Below are 27,729 nucleotides of genomic sequence, written 5' to 3'. Positions count from 1 at the left end.
GGGGTTACATGGCCATGCTTGGAAGCTCTGAAAATTAATTGTGCTGAGCAATCTCTGTATTTGTTTTCCTTTTGAGTCTATAATACAATGTTCTTCTTGGGTCCTCTGAACACGGCTGCAGTCGACTTTTAAAACAAATCTGCCTCCCTTCTTATTACTGTAACACATAACTGTTCAAAAGGAAGCTGACAGAACTAATTTGAGCTTTTTCCCTAGGAGGTGTCAGCTGGAAATCTTTGTTTAAACACTGTGAATGTTATTAAACTTAGTCTTTATTTCATTTTTAATCTTAAAATTAGGCAGTCCAGCTTTGAATCCATCGAGAAGTGAAGATTAGGTCTATGTCATGAGCAAACAGATTTGTAATCTGCTGTGTGGCTTTTAATGCAGTCTAAGTTCTGTGCCATTAGGAACCATCTGAATCATGAATTAGTAACTCTGAGCATAATTATACATAATATATCCTATATGTGTAATTTGTACTTCGTAGATAAAATCCAGCCAGTGAAGATAGCATTTGTACTGCTGTATCCTTGCTAACAGTTTTAGAAGGCTCTTTTGTCAATTGGCACAGAAATACCTGACTCTTGCACATAAGATTCATGGCAACAATGGGGTACCTGTTCTCACTTAACAGTGGAAATTCAGGATTGCAGGGGTCTTGTAGTGTCATTTTACAGAGGCATGAATTTTCATCCTGTGTCTAGTTCATGTAATGGAGTAAGCAAAGATTAATTTGACATGTCAGAAGTTGAAAGGATAGCTACATTTAGGACTATAATCTTCCCTTATAACATATTAATGACAGTTTTATATCTCTGTCAAAAGGAAAATGTACCTCTTATTACCCTTAGTAGTAGAGTATAATTTATTTATTTTATTGGTAAGACAAAGGACACAAGATGTGAATTGCTATTTCAGCCAATTGTCTTAAAAATTACAGAGTCTAAGGGTATAATTTCTATCTTCCAAAATGCTGGCTGAATTTCTTAATGATGCCTAAAGGTTGTGGTGCCACTTGGAGCAATTACTGTTATGTCTCTCATTGCTGCCCTTTAGCATGGATGAAGCCAGAGGCCTGACTGCAAAAGTCAGAAAAAAATACCAATCCATTAAATTGACTATTCTGTTGTAACTACTGGAGATTTAACTGATGTCTTTACTTCTTTGTTGAAAATAATTGATTTTCTGTAGTACCTCAGCTTCTTGCAATAGGTGATAAAGGCAGAATGCTGAGATAAATTCAGTTATTAAAGAAATATTTACTTAAACACCTTAATGAATTAAACCATATTTGAGTATTTCAGATCAAGGCTATTGAGAAAATTAATCTCGAATTATCTTCAAGTTTTTTGAGAAGATTGAGGTAATTTCACTTATTCTTGAATGAAGTCATGTAGAATGTTAATATGGCTGGCAGGAAAACTCCAGTTCCAAGGTGCACAAAAACATGATACTGTGAAATCAGCTTCATTTTCACTGGAATGAAAAGGCCTTTTGAGAGATTTTACAAAATACAAGTGCAAGTAATCTGCTGCACTGCAAAGTTACTAAGTGCTTAGGGCATTCCTTTGGCAGGAACCAGGTTCAAGCTACTGAGAGAAACAGCAAAGGGATTTGAAGTTAGGTTTCCTGCATCCTAAATGAGTGTTCTGGGGTGTTTTCTGTTTTGTTTTGTTTTGTTTTTTTAATTTTCCTTCATTTCAGTATGTTGACTGCTGAATACATTTGTTCTACACATGGAGCATAGACCATTAAAGGTGTGGTGGTTTCCTGTTGTCCCTTGGTGGCAGTCAAACAAGTTTCCCAAAGTGAGGTGTGTTCAGATGAACAGTTTTGCCCATCCCTTGAGGTCTTTCCAAGCTGACTTTGTTTAGAAGACTTTAACAGCCACACTGCTGTGTTACAGAGTGGCTTTGGTGGGGATGTTCTGGCTCCCTTTAGGTCATTCAGCTTCCTCACAAAGCTTCTCTGGGATAATTTGTCTTGAGGCATGTCCAAGCTGCAAATCCATGGACTTAGCTGGAGCACTGCCTCTTTGCTCTTTTGGCCTTGAACCTGTGTTCCCAAGCCTTAAGGAAAAGAGCAGCTGGGATGGGATTTTCTGGAAGTTGTCAGGAGGCAAAAATTGCCTCAGCTCTCAGGCTCACTCTGTATCTGACCTGTGTTTTTGTGGGGCATGAGGAACCTTCTGCAGTGGGTAGTGCTGGCAGTTGGGCAGATCTTCAGTAGGAAGACAGTAATATCAAGTAAGCTGGAGAATATTTATGTATTGGAAATGCTCATGCTTTCTGGTAACTCAGAAAGGTGATGACACCCTGATGGGAGCTGGGGTTTTTTCCCCCTTTCTTTGTGCTACTGCCTTAGTTGAGAGGAGATGGCTTCAGAAATGCGTCCCTTGTAAATACATGTTCTAAAATTCTGTGTCTGCTTTGGTCCCTCTCAAAATGGAATGGGAAACAGTTAGTAGAACACTTGATAAAATTTTAGGTTTTCTATTCTAAAAGTTTTCCTTAGGCTGCCTTATGATTTCTTAAGTGGTACATTTCAGTGGCTGATTATGCTACTAGTTATGCAGTACATAACTTGTAACAGAAAAAAATCTATTATGTGGCTGTAAAAATGCATATGGGCACTGCCCTTCGCTGTCAGATCCATCTCAGTCATCAGTTGATATTAAAATCCTGGTAGTTTGATGTTTTATGTGGATTAGGTGCTGATAGTAGATAAATGCTGAGCTTATCAAGGTATTTTTCTTTTTTTGCTTTATGAACATCATGCAATCTGTGAAGAAGGAAAATCAATAGGTCAGTAAGAAACAGGACTGGCCCCAGCCCTGTTGTCTGAAGTGGGCAGTGTCGAGTTTGCTGCTGCTGGGGGGCAGAGCCAGTGTGAGACAATGTGGCGCAGGACATCACCCCTCCATCGGAGCTGCAACCATGATGTCTGACCTAAAGCAAAGCTGGAACCCCACCAAGGTACAGGCTGAAAAAACACAAAAACAGTGATTTAGAAAAGACTGAAAGCTAAGTAAGTACAAGAAGCAAATATGGCAGGAGGACAGGGCAGAGTAAGATGCTGTTTGGAGAAGATGGTAAAGAATGGCAGAGCTCAAATAGACTCAGGCATCCTGACATCCACACTAACATTCTGTCCCCTTCACTGCATTGCTTGTGCAAACATCCTGCCCTGAAAAATGGCAGTAGGTGCATACTGAAGTAACCTGTGTCAAGCTTGATGTTTCATTTTATTTTCATTTATAATTCAGGAAACACATTTTGCAGAAAAATGTCTCAATGGTTATAGTCATTACAAGCAGTATGTGCTGCAGGAGGCTCATTCTGGGCAGAGAAATATTTTTTTTTTGGTGCTTGCCCTCTGAATCTTTATTACAGCAAACAACTATCTTAAGCTCTGAATTGAATTTTTGTGATTAAAGATATGTTTAAAACTGGGAGAGGCCAGGTAAATAGAATAAATATTTCCTTTGAGCAGGACAGGTCATGCCAATGCCATCTAAATATTGAGCATTCCTTTCCTGACATGTTCTTCTGACTGCAGTGACACCTGCTGAGATGATATTGGATTCTTGTTTGACAATACCCTTTTCCAAATTAATTGCCTATCCGTAATCAGTCAACCATGGCTGCTGTTTGCAAGCAACAGCTTCTGTACAACTCTGAACAAGTGAATTAATGCCAATTAATTTCCAGTTCTTATTCAAGAAACAGAATGATAGTTGGGGCAGTAGTGTCTTTTGCTATCTTTTTGAATAGTCTCTTGAGATCCTAAGTCCAATGAAATACAAAGAGGCAGATAGGAGGAGAGCACCATCATTTGCTTTGTGAAAAATGGTGTTTGGTGATTGAATGCCTTCTCATGAAGGGAACTGCAGTGCTGGGTGTCAAGAGGAAAGTTTAAAGCAATAATCCCACAGGCTGAAAAAGGAGCATGACACTGCACAACATGCAAAGGCTCCTCTTTGAAAACAGAGCTCTATTAATAGTCACATAGCGATGTTGTCCCTTGCTCTATTATTAGTCACATAGTGATGTTGTGACCTTTTCTTTTTAGGAAGATATTTAGATATGTTGAAGTTTCACATATAGATTTTAAAAAGTGTTTACTCACAGGGATTTTTATTCCTACCAGGAGATGGTCCAGTTTGCAGAGGATTTTTTGTTGCTGCGTCAGAATAGAGATGGAGTTTTAAATGGAGCAATTTTTATCTAATATGCCTAAAATGTGATCTGTTTGGACATGGTTGGATGGTGGAAGAGAACTGCAGCCAGGCCAGCCAAAAATCGAGGCTGTGAGAGAGTGGCTCCACCTCAAACCAGGATGGCAAAGGCAGGAGAAGCTTTGGGCTGGGTTGTGTTGGGAGCACTGCTAAGAGGAGATGGAGCAGGCTTGGGATGGGGAGGAAAATCAGTGAGAAACAAAGTCTTACTGCTGAGGATGCAGAGATAATGGTAAGTGACAACATAAGGTGATGAAAATGAATATATGTACATATGAATATATAATTGCAAAAAGCCTTGTTAATATATTGGAATTTATTCTCATGCTGCCACTAAAAAGCACACTTAGAATTCAGAACAGTCCTCTTGCCATCAGAGATGAACTGGCTCTGGAACAATTAGACTATGCTTTTGTCTTTAGTATTTACAAGGCTGAATTAAGCTGCAAAATTAATACAGCTAAAATCATTGCTGGGTCTATACTTTTTTTAATTTAATTTTTCTTCTGTCTGGGTGGAAACTAAGTGAGAGATTTGTTTTGTAAATGCTGGTGTCCCTATATTCATCTCACTTTCATTATTGCCCATCAGGGCATCTAAGACTGGAAAAACATCAGGATCACTCTTTGAGACCAGTGTTGAGCCATGTAGGGTTGGTTCCTTTGGGTGGATTTTCCTTTCCTGGCTTCAGGTACATTCTGCATTTACCTCTTTTCATATGCATTAAACATCCTGCTGGTTCTCTGTAACTTGTGGAATGTTTTCTTACAAAAGGGTTCAGAATTATGATTCTCTGAATAGAATAACCATTGATAGAAACATACAAACTCGTGCAAAAATTTGGGTTTATTTCTTGTGACTCACATGAGCTGTGATATAAAGTGGATTCCTATTTATTATTAAAGTCAAGAATACAAGAGGGGTATGAGTCCTTCCCTGGAAAAGATTACATGTAAAATGAACTAATCCAAACAAATTGAGAACAAGGTTAATATCCTTTCTGTTTCTTATTTAAATTAAAAATAATTATTGGGGGGAAAAAATTTGAACTAAACTGTTGTGTGGCTATTGAGTTAAGGAAAGAATTTTGGGCCATTTTTTTTATTCATAGATAACAAATTATTCCCGTAAATTTAATGATTCTTAATGTAATACCTACATTCATTTAAAAATAATTCTTAAAGGAAATGTTTTAGACATGTTTTGAGTTATGTGCAGCTTTTTAGAGGGGTGTATATATATTGCTGTGTCTATTTTCCTAGACAGGCCTATTTCCTAGTTTATTGACAAGGTATTCTTTTTCATCAGGCTTTAATTTGCTGACACATATGTATCTGTTGCTCTCTGCAGCAGCTGAGTTGTTCTATCTAAATGTAAAGAGTTTTCCTGGCTGCTGTGCAGAGTACAGGATGAGCCAGGTCTCTGGGGTCTTGCTCACAATCATAAGCTGACACTGAGAGCATTTTGCAGATGGTGCTTGGGTGGACAAAAGAAGTGAACATATACAGGTCTAATGAACGTGCTGAATTGGTTTCTGTTCAACATTTCTCACTGGACTACCAGAGAAAGGAAATTAAATCAACTCACGACAGCTATCTTGCACATCTCACCTGGGAAGGTATGCATGAGGTAGGACAGGCACTGCTTAACATTAATCAGTCTCCTGAAGTCATTACATTCATGAGGAAATGTAATTCACATGTGATTACTTTTTAATTTACTCTGTAATCACATTCCAAGTGAACAGGGCAAGCTTAAAATGAAATTTAAAAGTCAAATACTGCTTTGTATTAAGAATTCACAATTTTTATATGCACTTAGGTTAATAAAGATTTTACAATAACCATTTGTGACTGAACATATAATTTTTTGATGGAAGCTGGTGCCATATTTTGGATAAAGTGTATTTGAATTTTATCCAAGCATTGTAGTGGACCCTAGGACTTTAAGGATTATGTTTCATACCAAATTTTCCTCATGTTTAAACTTTCTTGTTTTAATAATAGAACAAAACAAAACAGATACATCCCAGATCTCATTTTGCACGAATTAATGCATTTTTAATTTCTGCTTTGCCTCTGAGGCAAATTATATGCTTGTTATATCCATCATCAGGAAAGGCAGGCAGGATTTCCTAGAAACAGAACTGATTTTATAGAATGACAAATGTGGATGTACAATCATTTCATACTTTCTTCAAGAGTTTCTTACACTTTTGCTTTGGTCCTAATTCCAGTGAATCAGTTGTGAAATTCCTGTTTGTGATAAGCTCAGAGCTTTGCAGAATAACAAACCTTGAAATCATCTAAACTTTTCATCACTTTTAGCTCTAAGCTTATCACTTCCAAGGAATTGTTGTTTGAAGTGAGGTGATCAGAAGATGGTTCAGTGTTACTGCAGCTGAGTATTGTAAGGGAAGGTGAGTGCTGGAGGATGTCTGGGGTAAATTAAAGCCAATTTACCTTGGTTTAGTTTAAAAGCAAAGTGAGCTCTTTCATGCAACACTGGATTTTTGTTTTGTTGGTGGAAATCCAGCCCTCCCTGTGGGCTGTGAATGGCCTTGCTATGCTTTCCCAGAGTGTGCAGAGCACCATGGTGTGTTCCAGGGAGCCCTGATCCCACTTTCCCTTGCCTGGGATCGGGGCTTGGTCAGCAACAGAGGGAGGACAGAACCATGAAGTCACCTCTATACACTCATCAAGCTGAGCAGGGAGAGCCAGATATCACACTGACTGTCACTGGGGATTTGCTTCTCTGAGTTTTTGGGTCCAAAAAATTGAGTGGGGCACTCTCCTTTGAGCTGGACTGCCCAACCTGTGGTTGAGAAGAGGGCTGGATGGGTGCTTAGTGCTGAAAAAGGATTCAATTAATTTTTTCTGGTTATGTCCCTTAAAGGAATGAGAAAAAAACCTTTTTTTTTCCTTCACAGTTGGTTCTGTGGAAGTGTTGATTTGATACATATGTTATAAATGATCTCTTGGCAAAGAAACACTATGATTAAAAAAGGTAGCAGCCACCTACATACAAATACATGCAGTTTAGGATTTTGGTTCATTTTCTACTGAGAACATTCCCTGCACTCTTTCTTTCTGCACAGAGGGAAAGGGATGCTATGAATTAACATGGAGAAATTCCTGTTGTCTCCACCCTTCATCAAGAATATTCTGCCACTAGAGCTCTGCTCAGAGTCTCCCCAGAGTCTTGTGCCCTTTGGTTTGCTTTGCAGCATCTTCCAGAGTGAGAAAAAACCAGGCAAACCTCACCTGTGGATCTTGGTGCAGTCCCTGTCCTCAAAGCTCTCTGGCTTTCTCAGAATGTGCCTTGCTTGGTGGGCAGTCTGCATGCCCTGTGTCACTTGGGTCTGTGATTTGTGTCCCTCTGCCTTCACATGTGCCACTCCTGAGGGAGGAATCAGGGGAATTTGGGACATTGCTTTTCACTGAGACCTTTCATGGGAGGGAGACTCATCTGAATCTGAAGTTTCTCTGCTTGTGGCTCACTACTGGTTTGGGGATTTCTGATCCCAGGGACTGGAAGTCATCTGCAGAAAGGAGACCATGCTGCTAACATGTAAAATGTAAATACAGATTTTTAGCGTGTGAAGTATTTTCATCTTTGTGCACATCAGTATAAAATAGATGTTTTGTAGATGTTCAGTATAAAATAGATTTCTTAGTTGACTAGCAAAAGCCTGGTTTTTCATTTTGAAGGCTCATGGTGTAATGTGGTAAAATGTGGCTAAGAACTGGTTTAAACTAAGATTCTGTCTCCTAAAATGCAAAATAAACATCTAAAAATCCTTAAAAAAAAAAAAAAGAGAGAACTGAAACCATGGTTGCATGATCCTTCCTGGAGTCTTTAAGTCTTTGACTCCTTTATGTTTAACAACACAAACTGTTGTTAGATGAGCCTTCAGGTCAACTCCTGGATCTGAGCTGCTTGGGAAGTTTTACCTTCAAAGCAGAGATTGTCAGTTAAATCAGGCTTTGTTGTGTCCCTTGCTGTTTGTGTGACTTAAGCTATTATGATGTGTTTCAAGCTTCAGTAGTGAAAAAATTCTGTAAAAGGACAAGCAGAGGCTTTATATATTTCTAAAGCAGATAACCTTCATAAATAAGGGCACTGAGCATACTGTTGCTAAATTACATCTAAAATATGGTGAGATAGTTGGAATTAGGTTTCCCATGTGCTTGATCTGTGCCCAGCTCTTCGTATGGGTTTATGGAGCATGGATAATGAAAGAGACTTTGTACACTAACATCTGGAAAGTCATAAAAGTGTATTTATCACCAGCCAAGATAGCAAAGCTGAAAAGCGCTGCAGACCTTGCATGGGTTGCAATAGTGACTGAGGAGGTGACTTTAATTGATAAAGCTCTCCTGAGTATCTTCTGAACTATGTCTCTTGTCAGACTATTAGAATTGCAATTATGATCAAGATAATTATTGTCTTTTATTGTCAAGGACTGGTTTAAATGCAGGTCATATTCTGGCAGCCTTGGTCAGGACAGCACCTCAGCAGCTGAAGGTGGGCTGTGAAGCATGCCAGAGGCTGTGCTGTAGTTGCTTTGCTCATCCTTTCTAGGGAGAGATGTGGAAATCTTTCAGCAGTGCCAAGTAATATGCAAGACCTGGAAAAAAAAAAATCCATTTTTCAGGCTTCAACAATAAAGTCTTTAAGGAATTGTGGTCAAAATGTAGCTGAAAATCACCTACAGTGGCAAGTTGCCCGTTCCTGAGGGTATACAAATCACCATGGGAATGAAGAACACCAAGGCTTCAGGTCCAATGTTTTGGTGCCAAGTCTTGGTCCTCAGATTTACTCCTCAACCCCTACCTGTCCTTGCAGTGAGATCCTGCATCTGTAATATTTTTGGGGGATGCAAGAACAATCACCTCATCAATCACCAGGGCTTCCCTGGGCTTCACCTGGTGCTGCTGTGTTGGAGACCTGCCCTGGGATCTCTCCTGTTCCTGCACGTGCTTTGCACTTCAAGTGGAATGGGCTTGTTCTGTTTTTAAAATCACTTTTCTGGGGAATTGATATCTAGAATTCAGTTTGAAAATATCAACCTCTTAACTTCAGGGGACAAACTGCAGGTTGTATGACCACAGCACCTTTTGTTTGGATGAATTTGAAGCAGTTTTTGCTCTCAATGGAGCTGCTGAAATTATTTCCAAAGACTTTCACTTTCTCACTCCTCACATCAGGGAGGCCAGTGCTAGGATACCATGCTCAGCTCTGGTGCTCAAAGGACATTAAAAAACAGTGAGACTGCAGAAAAGAACAATAATAGTGAATCAAGAAATGAAGAAAATGCCTGCAAGTGTAAGACAGTAATGTGCATATAAGAATAAGGCAGAAAGAGCCCTCAAGGACCAGCTTCAGATGGGGTTGCTCGTGTCTTAAGCTGTGAGTAACAAAAGCCAAAGTTTGTCCCACAATTATTTAAGAGACAACAACAACCAAATAGTTTAATGCCACTTTAAGCAAAGATACAGAGGCAACTGAATTTGTGTTTTTGGTTTTTTTCACACAAAGATCTTATCTGCAGTTTAAAATGGTCAATGAGAAACATGTTTCTATAGTTAGCATGCACAGCTGTAGGAAAATATTCCTTAGATTTGGCATGTTATAAATAAATAAGTTGAAATTTTGTTTCAGAATGACATTTTCTTCTGAGATCAGTCCGATTTAATTAAGCAAGTTCCATCATCACACATACATCCTAACCTGGAAATCATTTAGTAGGACTTGAAGGGATAGCTCTGGTTAACCTGGGAAAAAAATATGTCAAATCAGATGGTTTGGCTGGTTTTTCTTTGCTTTTGTTTTAATTTAAAAAAATCCCCACATTTTACATATTTTGACATTGTGAAGTTAGAGGGACTCTGCTTGTTTTTATTTTTTTCTCCTGTTTAGACAATGATCTCAAGAAGAAATCATTTAATAGCTCTAGACCTCCTTCTCCTGTTTTTTTTTTTTTTTAGTTGTACAAAAGATTAGCAGAGTAGTAGATGAACGTGAATATCAGCATTTTCTGTAAGACTTTCACTGTAATTGAAATGTCCTGTTTTCTTTGGCCAGTCCAGGCTGCACCAGCCAGGTTTTGCTCTTTCCAGTGAGCTTCAATAACTGCATTTCATTTGGGAGCAGAAGACAGCATTCTCTAATAAAACACATCTGGTATAGCTGAAGGATCAGTCATGAGCTGACCTAAATGTGGGCTGGAAGTGCTCCTGAGGGGACACTTCTTTCTTCAGTCCTTTTAATCTTTTTTAAATCCTTAGAAGTGGCAGCCCAGCTCTATAAGTAGTTCCCAGTCCTAATTAACAGCTCTACCTTGTGGATGTGGTTGTATATAGACTTTGCTAAGTCAGAATTCAGTGAGACTGATTTGTGTTTACCTTTCATTAGGTCAGTGTCTCTTCCATCACAGAAAGCCTTTTCTTGGAGGGAGCAGTCACAGGTAAATGTCACACAGTTTTCAAAGGAGACTCTCTTCATGCATTCAAGTTTAATTAACCCAAATCTGCTTTGAAAGAGTGTTTTCAGGGATTTCTCTGTAGCTTGGCAAGGTGTCCCTAGCAACAGGTCTCTCCCAGCAGTGTGACTTTGCTGAATCCTGTCAGATTTATATGCAACCTAGTTATATAGGTGCTGGAACAGAGAGGGGAGCAAAGTTGTGCTGCTCAGCAGAACCGTCCAGAACTAGGAAACAAAAGCTGAAGTGATTGATTGGGTGAAGATTTCTGCAAATGATACCAAAATTAAAACATTAAGCTAATGACTTTAAAGAAAATTGCATTGCCATGTGCAATTTATTCACTAGAGTGAAAGCAAATGTGGTTTTACTTTCACAAAAAAAAAAAAAAAAGACAAAATTGAGCAAAGAAACCTTATTTCTCTCCTTCTTTCTCTGTCTGCTTCTCCCTGGAACTTCAAAACTGAGTGGCTGTCAGAATGCTTCATCTGTTTGACCTGTCACAGGAGAGGTCAGCGGTGATCAGTGACTACACTTTTTAACAGATGGAGGGCTGTAATTGAGAATAATTCCTCAGCAATTTGGTAGGCAGGGGTTGTTTCAAACTGCCTTTCAAAGGCAGTGCCAGAATGGAAATGTTAGACACTCTGTAAGTGAATCAGTTTTTATTTGTGAGGCTGCAAATTTCTTTTTTACTTTGTTTCTGGCTGTTTTGCTTTGTTTTGGGTTTCTTAGGGGGGAGGGAGGGGCTGTTTTGTTGTTTTGGGGTTTTTTGCTTTTGGGGTTTTTTTGGTTTTGAGGTTTTTTGGGGGCTTTGTTTGTTTGTTTGTTTGGCTGGTTTGGTTAAGTTTTATTTTATCTCCAATGAAAAAACTGCAGAATGGGAGCACTCACATTTTAAACAGCTATGTATTTTCCAGAAATTACTTGAAGTGTAATCAATTTTTACCATCTCAGGGGGTGCCCTGCAGCTAAGATGAGAAGGAGCCCAGAAATGCAGTGACAAAGAGCTGATTGGGAGGGCTCAGATGCCCTGGGCTGGACATGTGGCCCAGACAGCTGATGCACAAATGCCCAAGCAGCTGCTGCACCCTGAGTTCATGCTCAGCAAGAGAGGCAGGGCTGCCAGAGAAGAATTTTAGAGCTTCTCTGAAGTACTACTTGGAATAAATAAGTTTATCTGATGGGTGGCTTTTTGGATGATGAGGTTACAGGATCTTGAACAGCACTAAAGGACACATTCTGCTAAATGCCAATCTATGGCATTGTTTTCCTCACTTTCTGAAAGTAGCAGTTGCTTATTAAGGTAGAAATCTGTGAAGCTTTGATGGGTATAAGCATTTGGGTGGCTCAATACTGCAACAACCCCAAAGTCCTTTCCTGTTTTTTTTTTTACTTAAAGTACTGCATATGTTTGTGGGGGTTATGTTTGGGTTGTCCACAGCAGCTTGGTTCCTTGTAAGAATCTTGTTTGGGATTCTCACAGATGCTGAGGTGCCTGTTCATTAGGTGCTGATAGGACAGGCATGTAGGAATTTTAACAAAATTAGAATTGTAATGTTTGCTTTTCTTTAATCTTTCTCCCAACCCCACCTTATTCAGCCAAGTAAATCCCTTTCCTTGTCTTGCTAGCGCTGTATAGAAATTTTAAAAACTTTAGGTCATTTGAATACCACTATAGACTGCAAATCCTAAATGAGAAATGTGTGCTACTGCTGCAGTTCCATACCTTTTCTGTACTTAGACCTGATTATGCAAATTAATATGTTCAGCTTGGTAATGTAAATTGAGTTGATTTAGATCACAGCCCAGGCTGAGTGCAATGACTATTTGGGGTTATTTGGCACGATACAATATTATTCCCTTCCTCTCCACTGGATATGACTGCATACTCCCAACAGGCCACAGCACAATTAATTTAGAAACATGATCAAATTCTGCAATCATTAGTGGATGTTGTCCACAGTCTCCAGAGACCACTGATAAGAACAACAATAGACTAAGACATGATAGTCCTCTCATCCAAAGTCTAATTACAAAGTTACACACTTCAGTTCTCAAAGGACAGCCTTTTAGCACAACTTCAGCATCTTTTGATTATCTTTTTGCATGATATCTATAATTTGATCCATCTTTCTTTTACAAATCATAAGAAACAAGGGCTAAATGTGCCATAATGTGAGTCCAGAGTGACAGAATTAAGGGCTTTGTCCTTTATGGATTTGCTGCTGTGATTTTTGTATGTGAATGACTGAGAAATCTTTATTTTATAATCTGTAAAACAGATGACACAGAAAACAGGGAAGTGCTTCACAATTCCTACCATTTCATTTCTCATGGTGCCCCTGGGACAGCAAAGCATTTCTTTGACCTTGTCTTGGATTCTCTTACTTACTGCAGACTGTAATTATGATCACTTTCATGTTAATGATAATAACAATAACAATAATAATAGTAATAATAATAATAATAATAATAATAATAATAATAATAATAATAATAATAATAATAATAATGGCAGCAAGAGCTCTAGGGCAGATAGACTGAAATGATCACATCGCTTGAATAAAGGGGAAAGATTTACTTTTAGAAACTGAGAAATGGGATGAAATCACGATTTAAATATCACCTCTGAATCATTAAGTCTCAGGCAGACTTTAAAGTTAAAGGCCCTGCTAACATAATTAAAGTCATCTTATTGATATCTGATAATTTTTTCCTTAAATTTTAGTGTTCTGAATATAACATAGCATTTTTAATCTTTGTTATCTCCAAATTCCCAAATATGAATTTATAAAAAATTTCTTACCATTATCCTTCATCCTTCATCCAGATGGAGCAATGACTTGAAAAACAACATGGATACACATACTGCTACATTCTGATCTGTGAAAACAATTTTACTGGTTCCTGCATTCAGAATTCACACATTTTTTTCTGAAATTCAGAGGTCTAATATGAACAATCACAGAACAAAGGCATCTTACAAATATTGATATGTTTGATTTGATCTCCAGCTGCCTTGGTTGGCAGATTGCACCCAGAGCTGCATTTGTGCTTTTCCATGAGGCAGTTCCAGAAAGGAATTACAAAGGAATAGGCTAGCCTGGGAAGCCTGAATTCCCAAGGAAGTACCCAAGTTACATTAAATGGCCATTGAGGATAAAACCAGCAAATCTGGACTCAGACTTCTCTCAGTACAGGAGTACAGGAATTCTTATCTGTATTAGAATGAGTTATTCTACTGCTCTTGTATTCCAGCTGTGTTTTGAGCTTCAAAATATCCAATATTTAAAAAAAAAATGATTAATGTCAGTGAATGTAATGATGGGACTTTTTTCAGTGAGAAAATAAAATTGACTCATTTTTTTCTTGCTGTTTTTTTAAGGTTTTTCAGGAGGATTAGTTGGAATTACTGTGCTGTATAATGACACATCCCAGCTAATTCTCTGTGCATTCATAGCAGGCAGTTCTGCTGTAATGCAGACTCTTAGCACACGTTTTGATTGATGTGAGTAAAGAAACAATTGGGTTATGTGAAACAGGTGTAGTGGAGCAGAGCTTCATTGGCACAAACAACAATTAGTGAATGTTTCCATTTTGGCGTGTAAAACAAAATAATTTTAAACATTTAATTTTGTCAGTTTCTAAAATAAAATCTTTTCCATTTTTAGAATAAGGTTTCTTTCAAACCATCTGCTTAGAAGTTAGCCATCTTTACTTAATTTTTTAAAAAGTTTTAGACGGAAATGTAACATTTACATTTTGTTAAAGAGAAACCTTTTTTTCCCACAGTTTCTGATCTGCCAGTTTTAATAATTAGAGATTTGTGGTTTGGTTTGGTTGTTTTGGGGGTTATTTTTTGGGTTTTTTGGGTTGTTTTTTTGTTTTGTTTTGGTTTTTTTTGTTTTGTTTTGTTTTTCCCAATTATGTGTGCTCTAAATATCTGGCTTGATTTTTCCCTTTGACTTCTAATGTGTGAGAGTTTATTTTAGTATACACAGAAAGGATATTAATTCTAATTAAGTTTTTCTCAATAGCTTTATATCTAGAATAAAGTTTCTCTAGGGCTTTTTAAAACACAAACCTCATGGAAACCTGGTTCTGAGGTCCTGCTGTCATGGCAAAAATATTGGTAAATATAAAACATACCATTTGGCCCATCAATATCTCCAGAAGGCAGAGAGACAAATGTGTGGGATGTCAAATCATCCTTGGGATTTTGCACTGCAACTTCATCTAAAGCTCTGTTACTTGTTCTAAGTATTTTTATTGGTAAAGCTGTACGCTGAAGTTTTATTTATAGTTTCATCATCTTTATGCTGAAGTGCTAAGGGACACAAACTCAAAGATGTCATGTTAATCTTCATAAAAATCCTAGCCTGTATGGCCCTACCCCTCATCTGGGTTTTTAAGAGGGCTTTGGTTCGATTATTCTGTTTTTTTCACTCCCCAAAAAAGAGGCACCAGTAAGAAATGACTGCTTGTAAGAAATGACTGCTTTTTTTTTTTTTTTTCATTCTCTTGTTTTTGGTAACATAAATTTTAGGAGAAAAAGTTGCTGAAGTCTCATTGCCACTAAAGTGACTTTACAAGTTAAGCTGGAAAAGAACTCAAGATACCACTTGAGCCATAAATGCAGTCACTCCTTTAATGCTATTAAAAATCTCTGCCTAAAGAAATCCATTGATGCTCTATATTCTAATTTACAGTTCTGTGACTCACATTTGTAGCTATCAGCACCAGCTGCCAACACAGCCAATTCCAGCAATTCAGAGTATACTGATTTATGATAAGATTCCCCTGGAAGAAAGCTCAGGAAAACAGGTACTGGAAAAAATAAATGTTATTGTATGTTGCAGAATGATCTTGTGTTCGTTCCGTTTTCCAAATAAGATTACCAAACAGGCAGGAAAATGATGTCAGGATCATCTGATTAAAATGACTATTAAAAGTTAAAGGTGCCAAAGCACCTCCTGTAATTTTTCCCTGCTGTTTGTAATAGCACCCTGTGAGGCTTGAAATTGGAATTGGATTGTCATCTGCAAGGTTACTGTCCAATGCTGCTTTACAACTTCTCAGAGTCCTGCCTGGGAGTGCTGGTGCTGAGAATGGCTTGAAAGAACCACATTGCACTGAAAGCTGCTCCTCTGCAGTGCCATGGGGAGCAAAGGCTGTGGGTCTCCTCCTGCTGAGGTTCATCTGGTGGCCCCTTTGCTAAACTCCCCAAACAAATCTTTCCAAGCACCTGTTTTACGGCTGAAGCACCTTTGGAGGTTCTGTGAGCACAGTTGTTATAAAATTGTTTCCTGCATGCAAGAGAAGAGAGCAGTGGACGTGGGGAAGAAGGGTGAGCAGAGCCCTGTGTCCTGAGCAGGGCAATGCACAGCAGGAATCAGGATTTCCAGGCACCTTGGCCTTGCACTTTAAAGAATTCCTGCTATTAGCACAGCCTTCATTTCTTCTAACTGAGGCCCCTGTAGTGGTGAGATCCCCTGAAATACTGAAAGGTTTGCACAGCCAGGACTGGAGACAGAGGGAGCCAGCACCTTCAGTATTGCCACTGATCAAGGCTGTCAGTGGCCAGTGGTGAGGAGGTGCACATTCCAGATCTTTTCATTTTGGGATGAATTGCTGTATCACTAAAACCAAGGCTGGTTTTGTCCTGTGATTCCTACTCCATATCCCAAATGAACCCGTTCTCATGATGCTGTTGGAAAGGGTTTTTCAACTTTTGCTCATTCTAATGTCTTGTTTTGAGTTTAAATCTGTTTTCTGCTGCCTTGTTTTGGGCAGCCTTTCTGAAACCATTCTTACTGAAAGAATATGAATCTGTTGGGCAAGATTTGTCCTTCCCTCTTATTTCCTGCTTCAAGGTGGTTTCAGATATCTCCCTTAGGCCCGTCCATCATATTGTACTGGGGGAGTAACTTCCCTTCTGCACATTTTATACTAAACAGTTGCTGTACTCATAAATGGGATTAAAGGCTCTGCATGTGGGAAAGGCTTTTCAGTGGGGCTCTGCTTCTGACTGAGGGCTGTCTGCTGCTGTTCCTGTGAACAGGGAATTCAACACTGCTCAGCAGTGGATAATAGCTGGGTTATAGACCATGTTTGTGGCTCTAATTCTGCAGAAATTGAGATAAACACTCCAACACACAGTGGTGTGAGTTGTGGTAGTGCCAGTGCTCACCACCTTTGACTCACTGGTTGCTGGACTCCTGCCAGTAACTCATTTGGGAGCCAAACTGTATCAGAGGTACTTGTGAGGGAGCATTTGCAGGATCAGATTTTGTGTTTGTGCTCTGAGGTCATAAATCTCCCAGGGAAGACTGTCATTTTTACATGGTTTTAGACATAAAATCTGTTTGATGTTTAGGGTAGAAAATTTGATTAAAATTCAAAATTAAAAATTTTAGTACCTCATCATTTGATGGTACCTGTCAACTTCCAGCCCAGGCTATGCATTTCAAATTCATGGGATATTTACTTGAAAATAAATTACAAAATTATGTCATGTGTGGGTTTTTTTTAACTTCAGAATGTAGCTTGTGTATCCCATTAAAGAATATTTTTACCATCTCCTGTTAACCATCAAAAATGGATTTGTGTGTAATTGGTATAACTGGAAAATAATATGCTAAGATGTAAGTTGTTGTTTTTTGTGGTAATAGCTCAGTTAAATCGCTTTCAGTTATTCCTGCTGTTTGCAGAGTACTTCAAACCCCCTGCCTGACTCTGGTTTCTGAACTTCTTTTTTTTCTTTTTATGCTGTGTGCATCATTTAAATTCTGTTTTATGCTTTGTAAGCGAACACTAATATTTTGTATTTTGCAAAAGACAGCTGTGAGGCTCCTTATTTTTCTCTTCAAGGCTTTTTACAGTTTCTTTACACATATAGTGTTAGAATACTTCCCTTGTCTTCTTCACCACTGAAATGCTTCTGCTTCCAGTCTGACAATTTTAAGCTCAACTGGGCTGTTTTCCTTTTCATCAATAATTTGTCAGGAAAACCTGTTTGTTTCCCACTGCACTTCATGAGGGGTTGGTGAAATGCCTGGTCAGGAATAAAACCAGGCAGATTTTGGTACATTTAGTGATGCTAGAACCTCCCTGCACTCCATCATTAGCCACACTGATCCTAGTATGGTGCAACAAAGGGTATCACACAGGGTCCAGGTGGAATAATTTCAGCAGAGACACTGCCCTTGAGCTTGCCTGAAGAGAAGCCAGTTGTCCCAATCTTTCTGTGTTACAGCTGAGGAAGGATTCTCATCCTTTTCTGAAAAAGTGAAATCATGTGAAAATACACATTGGGGCAGATCACAGCCACAGCTGGGAACTGCATCTCTCCTCAGAAAGGGAATTGTGAACCTGCCTGGGCTCTTCCAGAGCAAATCACAGCAAGGTGGCCTTCAATAGTTGAAGATGATTGAAGCAGAAGTGTTTTCCTTCGCTGCTTGCCTGACATGCCTGGTCACTAAGTCCCAGCTGAAGGGACATGGCTTAAGGCTGGGCTGCAGCTCCTCAAACTGCCTCAGCAAGGTTATTGCCCCAGGAGAGGCTGCTGCAGTGTCTCAGGGGAAAGAGAAACCTGTAGAGGAAAAAGGTTCAGCAACACTGAAGTGCTGAAGATGTGGCTTACCAAATATCAGTATTTTAAAAGTTCCCATATTAAGGTGGTTTAGAGCAGAATAACCTGATGCTTGCAGTGATGATTTACAAAGTAGTAAAAGTTCTTGTAACCCTGGCCACTTTCTACTCTAACCTGTAGCTCTTGTAGTTCTTCCTCCTGTATTTTCTCAAGTCACACAATGGTGAGGAAATGAGAAAGAAGCAAATGTGTCCTTAACATGGGCAAACCAAAAGCTTCGAGGTCACTGAGAGTCAGGAGGTTGTATTTTTTTTTTAAATATTTTATTTATTAGAAACAGCTCCCCATGCATCTTATTTTTATGCACCATTTTCCTTTACTGAGCCTGAACAGGTGTCACAATATTTTCTATCTTTAGGTAAAAATTAGAATAAATATATTTTTAATTCGACCTTTTAACTGATAACAGTGTAACACAACTGCAGCTAAGCTTCTCCTGCTGCTTTTGGTTTCTGCTTCTTTTAGAAAAGGTTTGTCACAGAGTGAGTTAATTTATCTGCAGCTGAGTGCACGGTCTATCAAGAGAGGCCTTGTAATTTGATGTGGTCACTGCATTTCTGGTATGACCCTTTTTATCACCTCTGTAAATTCCACTGAAAAGCTTTGCATTGGTCATATATATCTATATTTATTGTGAATACATTACACACCGGGGCATTTCTCTCTAACCTGTCAACAAAGAGCAATTAAATTGTACCCTGACAACAGAACAAATAATCTTAAACAATATGAATATAACTCATCTCTCAAATCTGAGAGCTGTTGCTTTCCCATTGGTTTACCTACTTGTGGCATAATCTGAGTGATATTTTTTGCTTTTCATCCTGTTTTTACAGTGCAGTTTGTTTTGCATTTATCTACATAGCAAGTGTGGGAGAGCACATAGAAGAGAGGAGTGGAGTGTCTTGACCTGCATTAACTCACAGCTGGGGAGCAGCAGTGTTTCTGATTTGATCTGACAACATCTGGTTAAGTTGATGCTTTATCTTTCCTCGCTGCTGCTTTTGGAGATCGCGCTCTGTGATCTTCCCTGCCTGTCTGTGCTCTCACCAACCCTCAGCTGCTCAGGGCATTTTTGTTCTGGGGAAGATAGTGGATGACTGTGCAGGCCCGTGACCCTTCCCCAAGCTGTGTAGGAAGGGATTCTGGAGGAGGATAGGCAGAAGTAATTTCCTTTCCCAAGTAGCAGTGCTGCCTATTTGAGAGCCTTTATTATGTATGAACTGCTCTGGAGCTTGAGACAGAGAGGTGAGGAAAGACCCAGAGCTCTGGCTGCAGTCCTCATGCTCTCAGCAGAGACCCCTCTGTGGTCACAAGGAGGGATGGAAGTGCAGGTACCTTTGGCTTCTTCCTGGATCTTTAACCCTTCCTGAGAAGGGTTTCCTGACAGCCCTTTCTCAAATAATCAGCCTGTATGTCTTTATGTTCCTAACTAATCAGCAGCTGTTGTTTGGGCAGCTTTACCTCTGCTCATGCCAGTGACCCAGAGCCTGCTTTGGAGGACTGAGGATGTCCATGTTAGCTCTGAGCACCCTGGCAGAGTGGAGCTGGACACTGGTTTCAGTGACAGCAAAAAGAGACATTAGCTTCACTGCTGTGTGCTGTGTGCTAAGGTCTCAGCCAAGGGTGAGACACAGGCAAGCAGCTGAGAGTTACAGAGATGGATTGTGTCAATGGCTTCTTCCAGCTGGGGATTAAATGCAGGATTCCAGTTCTGATGAGTGCCCAGGGTGTGAGCACTGCCCTTTGAGAATGAAGCTCAGCATTTCTTCTGCAAGTGCTTAAATAGGCAGTGTATCAATCTTAATCTTGGCCTAGTTTAGCTTTATTTTCCTTTACCACATTTGATCTGTGTGAATGGGCTTTTTCTGCTCTTAGAAAAAACACCAGTAGTATTTGCCTTGTGTTGGCACATTCGTGTACCTTTGACTTTTAGATGTCCACAGTTTGTTTAACAAAGCATCTGTCTATGCTGTTGGCACTCCTGTAAATGCAAACACCTCACAGTGCATCACAGCAGACCAACACCCTCCCACAGGGTATAAAATACTGCTCCATCTTAGTGAGCAGCTCTCCTCATTTCACAGCCTTAACCTGAAACTGCAGCACAGCCTTATAGCATGTCTTAGAAGTCAATTGATGTGGACCAAAGGATTGGAGGGAGATGTTGGTTTCAGCAGTCTGTCATCTGCTGCAGACCTTCGTGTATGCTCATGAACCCTCTTCACCCTCCAGAAAAAGTGTGCAAACACTTCTTCCTCTTGCAGCCCCTCTTTTCTCTTTGTGTCTGCTATATGCCTCATTGCCTGCTTTTATTCCAGAAGAATGCTGCCTCTTCAGCTCTTTGTGTGTTTCTACTCTTTCTACTTGTGTGACAGCCTCCAGCTCCTTTGAACACTTGTCTTTGTATTTCCTCCTTTTCCCTACAAAACCCTCCTTCTACTGATGTTCTGCTCCTATCTGTTGCCCATCATTCTGCACCTCTCTCCACATATTTACCTTTGTGCTGTACCCTTTTGTGTCTCTCTTCTCTCATCTGTGCGGTGGAAAATCCAGTGTTTCTCATCCTATTGATAATTGTGGAGAGAGGTGAAAGTTATGGAGAGGTGTGATGGTAAGTTTGGAGATCCTCCTTGCCAGACTTGATCTGTTGGTCTCTAGCTGGTGATGTGGACATTTCCTGGGTTGATAGCTTTGGAATTGACCTGGTTAATTCTAATTCCTACAGTGCACCTTCTGTTTCCCTGGTTTAAACTCTGTCATGGTGCACTCTTTTGGACAGCAGAGTTTCTCCCTAGCCAACACCTTAGTGTGGATGCAAGTTACAGCATTTGTCTGTGTAACTCTCCCCCACTGCACAGTCCCCATCTCTTACCCACAAACACACATTTTCCAGTATGGCATCTGCCTTCCCAGATGTTTCTTCTTTTCTGGCATGCAGCTGCTGGTTGTCAAGTGTCTGTCTGGGTCTTGGGACTACAATGTAAGTCAGCATGGTTTCATGTTCAGTTATTCTGCTTTGAGCAATTTCTAGTGCTTTGTTCTTTCTAAGCTGGTTTTGTCAAAGGTCATCCTTGAGCTTTCCAATAATTTATATCCCAAACTAGTCCTGGTGTCTCTGAGATAGGCCTCCCAGAGTGTCTATGAAAACAGAATCCCTCTCCTGGCCAGTCATGTATTGTATTTAAACTGTTGTGTAATTGCTACCAGCTTAAGGCTGTGGTAGTTTGTGTGTTGCTGCTGCAGCTTCTTGAAAGATTTGTTACTGAGAATATCAGCTGCTCTCAAACTTTTAATGAAACTGTACAGTGTGTGTTTTTTCAACCTGCAAATTTCCAGCCCAATGTTCCTTACCATATTACTCTCAGTGCAGCCTGTGGAAGGGTTTCTGTATATTAAATCCAGTCCCTCTGATCTGAGCTATGCTGTGTAATTTCACTAATGTTGCAGTCAGATTCTCTAATGTACACTTAAGGTGATTAGAAAGAGTTTAGTGTTCTTTCTCTGTCTCTTACCCTCTTTATTTTTTCTGTCACTGTTACCCAAAGGAATTAAGAGCAGAAACTGTATGGAAACACTTCCCTTGTTACATCATTGCTTCACGTTGTCAAATTCCCTCTATAATGTATTCAATACCCTGTAATTATTCCCACTGTAACACTGGGAACACAGCTCTGGTAATTCCAATGCTCTGTTTCACCACTGAAGTAACATTAGTTTTGGATTTAATAGGACAGTATATCCAAGTTTAGTGTATCTCACAGTTTTACAGCATTGGCATTCAGTGTACTGAGATTATCCATTTTCAACTGCTGCATATTAATGTTGGCTTTGTGTGTATGAACTTCTGTTTTATGAACATGCTGCAGTGCACTGGGCTGAAATTTGCAGATAGGCCTAACATAGCATTTTGGCTATGCAAGATAAAATATGAGAGCACAGTAATAGCACAGCTTTCTGACAAGTGTAAATGCTGCTTGGAGAGAGTGCAGCAGAAAAGCTGAGGAGACAACCAGGAAGATTTTTCCCAACCATTAGGGGAGATTGGAAAGAGAAATCCTAATCCTTGTGTCACACACTGTTCTTGCTAGTTTAAAGAATTGCTGAGAACTCAGGTGTCTGTGAAAGCTCCTGCTCAGGCTGTGGTTTCAAAGCACAGGTAAATATTTAACCAAAATCCAATGGAACCCTTATCCTGTGATATTGCTGTTCAAATGAATGCTGTAAATCCTTTTCAGCAGCAACTTAGTGGAGCCCAGTCAATGGGAGGGATGCATGGGTATCATTAGAGACAGCAGGATGGAAAGGGAATAAATGTCCCTCGGGTTTCACCTTCAGCTCTATGCATCCCTAGGTTTCTTCACAATTTGTTCTCTCAGAAATTGCCTTTCACATGTGACAACTGTTGCAGAATGCTGAGGAATCAAAGCTTGACCAGGACCTTCAGTCTTGTAGAGTAAATGAGGATGTCCTGGGTTCCACTAATTCCTGAAAATTGCATTGCTCTTCTTCCTAAGCCTACTGAACACAATGTATAAAACGCGATATCCTGCGTAAATTGTAAGTTTCAGGATTACATTCTGTTTTATCTATATTCTTCCTCCTGCACTATAATTACCATATTTTTCTTAGCTTCCCACACAAGAATATACCCGGTGAAGATTATACACAGTGGGTTTTTTGGTCCTTGTACTGAAGATCTGCAGCCCTGCCCAGTGAGGTTTGGAAGCTCTGTAAGAGGTACTGTCAGTGAACAGGCTGCACTCTACCTGAGGGTGTCCTGATTCTTCTGTGTGCAATCAGAAGAGCACTTGAAATCAAAGGCATTATAAAGATGCAATTTGCTACTTAGCAATCTAAGCATGTCTATAAAATCAATGCAGTTTTATTTTTCAATCCATTGATAGTGTATCATTCTAGCTGTCTTTACTCCACCCGTGTTTCTCACTAATGGCTCTTTTGGGGCTCTACTACTGGGAAAAAAAACAAAAAAAAAGGAAAAAAAAAAGGATAAAAAAGCAACATCCCTACCATCATTCACCTTGTATTGATGCTGCCCTGACTACCAGCCTAATGGCACACACATGACATCTTACCTACCTTTCCTGTACCCAAGTGGTCTTTGACATTTCTGACGGTTTTCAGGCACTTTTCCTGCTGAGGTGAATTGCATTGCTTTGGGGTGAAAATAAAGCACTGAAAAAATAATTGTAAAATTTGATTGACAGGGCTTCCTTTCACAATCCCCACATTTCCAGCTCCTTCTCTGCAGGAAGCAACCAGAACAATCTCTACCTGGTACTCAAAGGCCTAGAAGCTATGTTTTTACCCTCACTGCAATTTTCAGTCCAGGTTGCTTTCTGGGATTTTCAAATCACATTGTTAGGGCTTAGATCACATTGGCTAAACTCAAGGATGTTCAGCTGCCACAACAGTTCATTTAACAATTTTTCAAATGTTTCCCTGATGCCAGTCTGCTACTAGAGAGAAAATGACATCTGTTCCTTATTAAATCTGTGCATCCCTTTTCCCTTTCTGTCGAAAGGTGATGTCTAGCATTGGCCTGGTCAATGGATTAAGCTGTTTTTCTCTGTTTAGGTCACATCCATGCTTTTACCTGGTGTTACAGAATTTCCTGGCACAGTTTTAAGCAATACCCAAGGGCTGGACATCTGATGAAGTTTGTTTGATGATTCCCAGCACAAGCTGGTCTTCCTAATTTGATTTCTTCAGGGCTTGTGGTGCTCTTCCTTAGGAGATTTAAAACATAATTCAGTTTTTATTTTTTAAAGGAATGAGAGAACATAACTGATCAAACTCAAGTTTTTTCTTAGAGAAAAGTAGCAGTTGTTAAAGAAGCACCCTCTGACTTTTAAATTTCAAATGACTTTGTGTCAAATTGTGCTGATAAGCTAAAAAGTACAGATGTACACAAGTTGAGCACAAATACTTCTTTAATTAGAGACAGAATAATGTGTGCAATCATTCTGCTTTATTCTTTTTTATTCTATTTTATTCTTGATTTTGGTTCTTACTGGATAGTCAGTAGGTACAACTACTACTAAAAAAATAATCTTTTTTTGGGAAAATAAGCTGGGCCTGCAAAATATTCCAAGTGATAGCGTTAACACAGTGGTGCTGTAACTCCTAAGAAGACAGACAAGAGGATGCCTCTGTGTTTTGGATAGAAACTATTGCTGGATTAATGACTGGCATTGGTATAGATTTGGAGCAGAAAATACAGTTCAATACAGGGTTTGGAAGCTGTGTGCTTGGAAAACATTTTATGCTTGGAATTGTGTAGAATGAATCAAGGCATTGAATGGTGAGTGGAGAGACTCTCACTGGGTGTTTGAGAAACATCAATTTCTCATCAGTCCTGGTATGTTTTTTAAAGTAAAGATCATGGCTTGTGAAAAGTTCTCAAAGTGTGGTGATGTCCAGAGAGCTAGAAAAAGACATTTTGAAACGTGTAAACTCAAAGGGGAAACAGTGATTTCCCAATGCATATAAATAGCTGTAAACATTAATTTTGTGAGACTCCTGGCAGTAAGGTCAAAAAGGGTTTCTTAAAGTGTTTTGGTTGTCCTCTAAGTTGTCAGTTCTGACAAAACAAGAAGGCAGCTGGAAATGAGAGGAAACAAAAGCAGATCTTGTCTCAGCTCACAGTCATTAAAATCAAAGGCATGTATCCTGCAAGGGACAGCAGAGCTCTGCTCTTGCCTCTCGGGCTGCTGAGGGAAGGTGGGAGCAAACAGCACTAAGGAATGTTTATTCACTGCTGGCACAGGAAGCTCTCTGGAGGAATCTCTGTACAAGGTGTAAAATTCCTAGCAATATGACCTTTCCTGAGGTCTTCACAGAGAATTCATCAGAAGAAAGCTCTAAAGGCAAAATAAATATATTAAAGGACTCTCCTAACACAAGCATTTCTATACCTATTAAATCATCCACTAAGTCCCCCCAGGACACAAGGGTTGGTGTACATTGTCATGTCTATCAAGAATCTAAGGCTTTCATATGGTTTCTTCTTAAAGTAAATCTAGCTGAGTCATGTCATCATATGTGTTTATATCATCTTGGAGAGATATTTGTAGGTATGTTGAACATTTAATGCTTACAGAAGCTGCTTAGTATCAAAAGGCTGAATATTCAAGTTTTTCTGAAATTCCTTTGTATTAAATGGACCCTTGTGGCACAGTCTAGTGGCAATTGGGAAATCCAGTGTAGCGAATGCTTTTTAGTTTTGCATTTACTGTTATTCAGAAAAGTTTGTAGATAAAATGAGTGCATTGCTCTGAACTTTCAAATCTCCTTTCAGCCGTGCAAGTGCCTGCAGTAACACACTGAAGGTGGCCCCCGTTTTGAAGTTGACAGAGGAGCTCTGGGCTCATGAGCTCACAAGCTATTGTTTGCCCTTACTAAGGTCTGATTTCTCTGGTATATGGGTATATGATTTTCTCTGGTATATTCTCTAGATCAGGGTTGTAAGTCAACTCAGTTTGGGTCATAGAGAAATCCATGGAGGAGTCGGCAACTGTGAGCACCTTCACTTTGTGCCCCTTAACAACAAAGCTTTTGTCCTTTGCAGTGCCTGCCAGGTACCTGTGTTGTGCCTGAGGGCAGAAGGAAACATTCATTTGAGCCAGAGGCACTTTCAAAAGGTCTACCCAGGACATGCCTGAGGCTCCAGGCTCTCTGAGGACGCAGGGAGAAAGAGAGGTCCTGCCCAGAGGAGCAGAACAAAAATTAGCAGAAGAAGTTCAAACATGTGTTGAGACTGAAAATGTTTAAATTACTGTCTGGTTCTCCTCAGAAAAGGGTATTCTGGGCAGCATTTCCATGTGTGCTCACACACAGATCACAGTGAGAAAAGCACTGTCTTAGCACTCCTGAAAATGTAGCTCTTACTCTTGTTTTGAAGTGTTTTCAAGAGCTATGGGAATAGTTGGATGAATGTTTGAATCTCTTAAACAATGGAGGAGAGAAAGAAAAGGTTAAAAGCCAGACAGTCTTCCACCCCACTCTTCAGACAACCCAAGCTCTAAGAGGGCTGCACAGCCAATAAAAAGTGGTAAGATTTTTCCTCAGCAGACAGTTCAGATCTCAGTTTTAATATAGTTCATTTTCTTTAGCTTAATTTGCACTTGCCTTTGACCTGGGTTTTTTTTCTGGTCTTTGTATGTTGACTGCAATCTCTAAAAGCAGGAATTGTGCTTTTCTGTCATTTGGTGCCTGCTGGTTTCAGCAGTGGGGTGGCATGGGAAGAATGGCAATGAATAGGGATTTAAATGTGGGATACAGAAGGTTTTACTTGCTTGCAATAGATGGTGTCCCACAGGTGAAGGACTGACAACTACTTAAGTGTTTTCCAGAAATTTTGACTCTCTTGGATTGATATTTTCTAATGTCACTCCAAGGGTTGAAATCTGTATAGGTAAGTCCAAAAGCCATAAACCCATGAAATCTTTCTCTTTCCCTAACACAAACAACAATATTAGACAACTCAATAAAAATCAGCTTGGTTGAGAAAAAAGAAAAAGGACTTGTGTGGTGTCTGTGTGGACCAAGTCTCAGCTTAGAGCAAGTTTGTAATTTAAGTATAAATCCTTGCAAACTGGGACTTGCACTGGTAGCAATGGTACAGCCTTGAGCACAAACTGGTTTTTTAACATAGCTAAGAGCAGTTGAACTAAGGGAGCAAGGTCAGAGTAGGCTCCTCCACTGGGTCTTTCTTTTTGATCACTGAAAACCACCCAAGTACAGATGGGATGCAATCTATGTGCCTGAAAGCACCTGTATCCTAAATAATTAACATGACATTTACAAGGCTGTTTACTTACTCTTTTCCTCTTTTTTTCTACTTTTTTCTTTTTGCCAATTACTTCCAATAATGGTAGCAAGTAGGTTTCTGCTCCTGACTGAGTTAGTGATTATAATGTCAAAGGGGCTTGTGTAATGTCTTCTGTGTCTTAATAAACCTGTCAGCTGAGGTTACATTGCTTTCTAATTTTCACCAGTGTAACATGCTGCTGCACAGCTGGGGAGAAATGGCAGACTCGGGAGCATTGTAGCCTGCTGCTGTATTTTATTATTAGATTGTGTCCTGATAAAACCATGCAAAGTGGTTAAGCTTTAAGTTTACAGATTAATCCTATACTTAAGAAATCAGTCTGCTGCTGTCTTTGCATGTTTGGTTTTGAGGGATCTGTATTGTCAGGCTTTTGCATCATTTTTCATAGTTTTCTGGGAAGTGCCTCATTTTAACATGCAGAATATAAATTCTGTTTGCAGCAGGGGCAAACAATTAGTAATCAATAATAACAGCAGCTAGGAAATCCTAATGAATTG

The 27,729-nt window shown here is 39.6% G+C and overlaps 1 protein-coding gene across 6 annotated transcripts in view; it reads left to right on the top strand.

The window, feature by feature from the left end:
• Positions 1–27,729, top strand: part of FHIT (fragile histidine triad diadenosine triphosphatase) — a 516,963-nt gene that overhangs the window by 273,171 nt on the left and 216,063 nt on the right. The gene's annotated exons all lie outside the window — the stretch shown is intronic.

Source organism: Fringilla coelebs (assembly GCF_963513975.1).
Source record: "Fringilla coelebs genome assembly, chromosome: 13".
In the NCBI taxonomy this organism is placed as follows: domain Eukaryota; kingdom Metazoa; phylum Chordata; class Aves; order Passeriformes; family Fringillidae; genus Fringilla; species Fringilla coelebs.
Note: the sequence above shows the minus strand (reverse complement) of the source record. Positions and strands in the feature narration are given on the sequence as shown.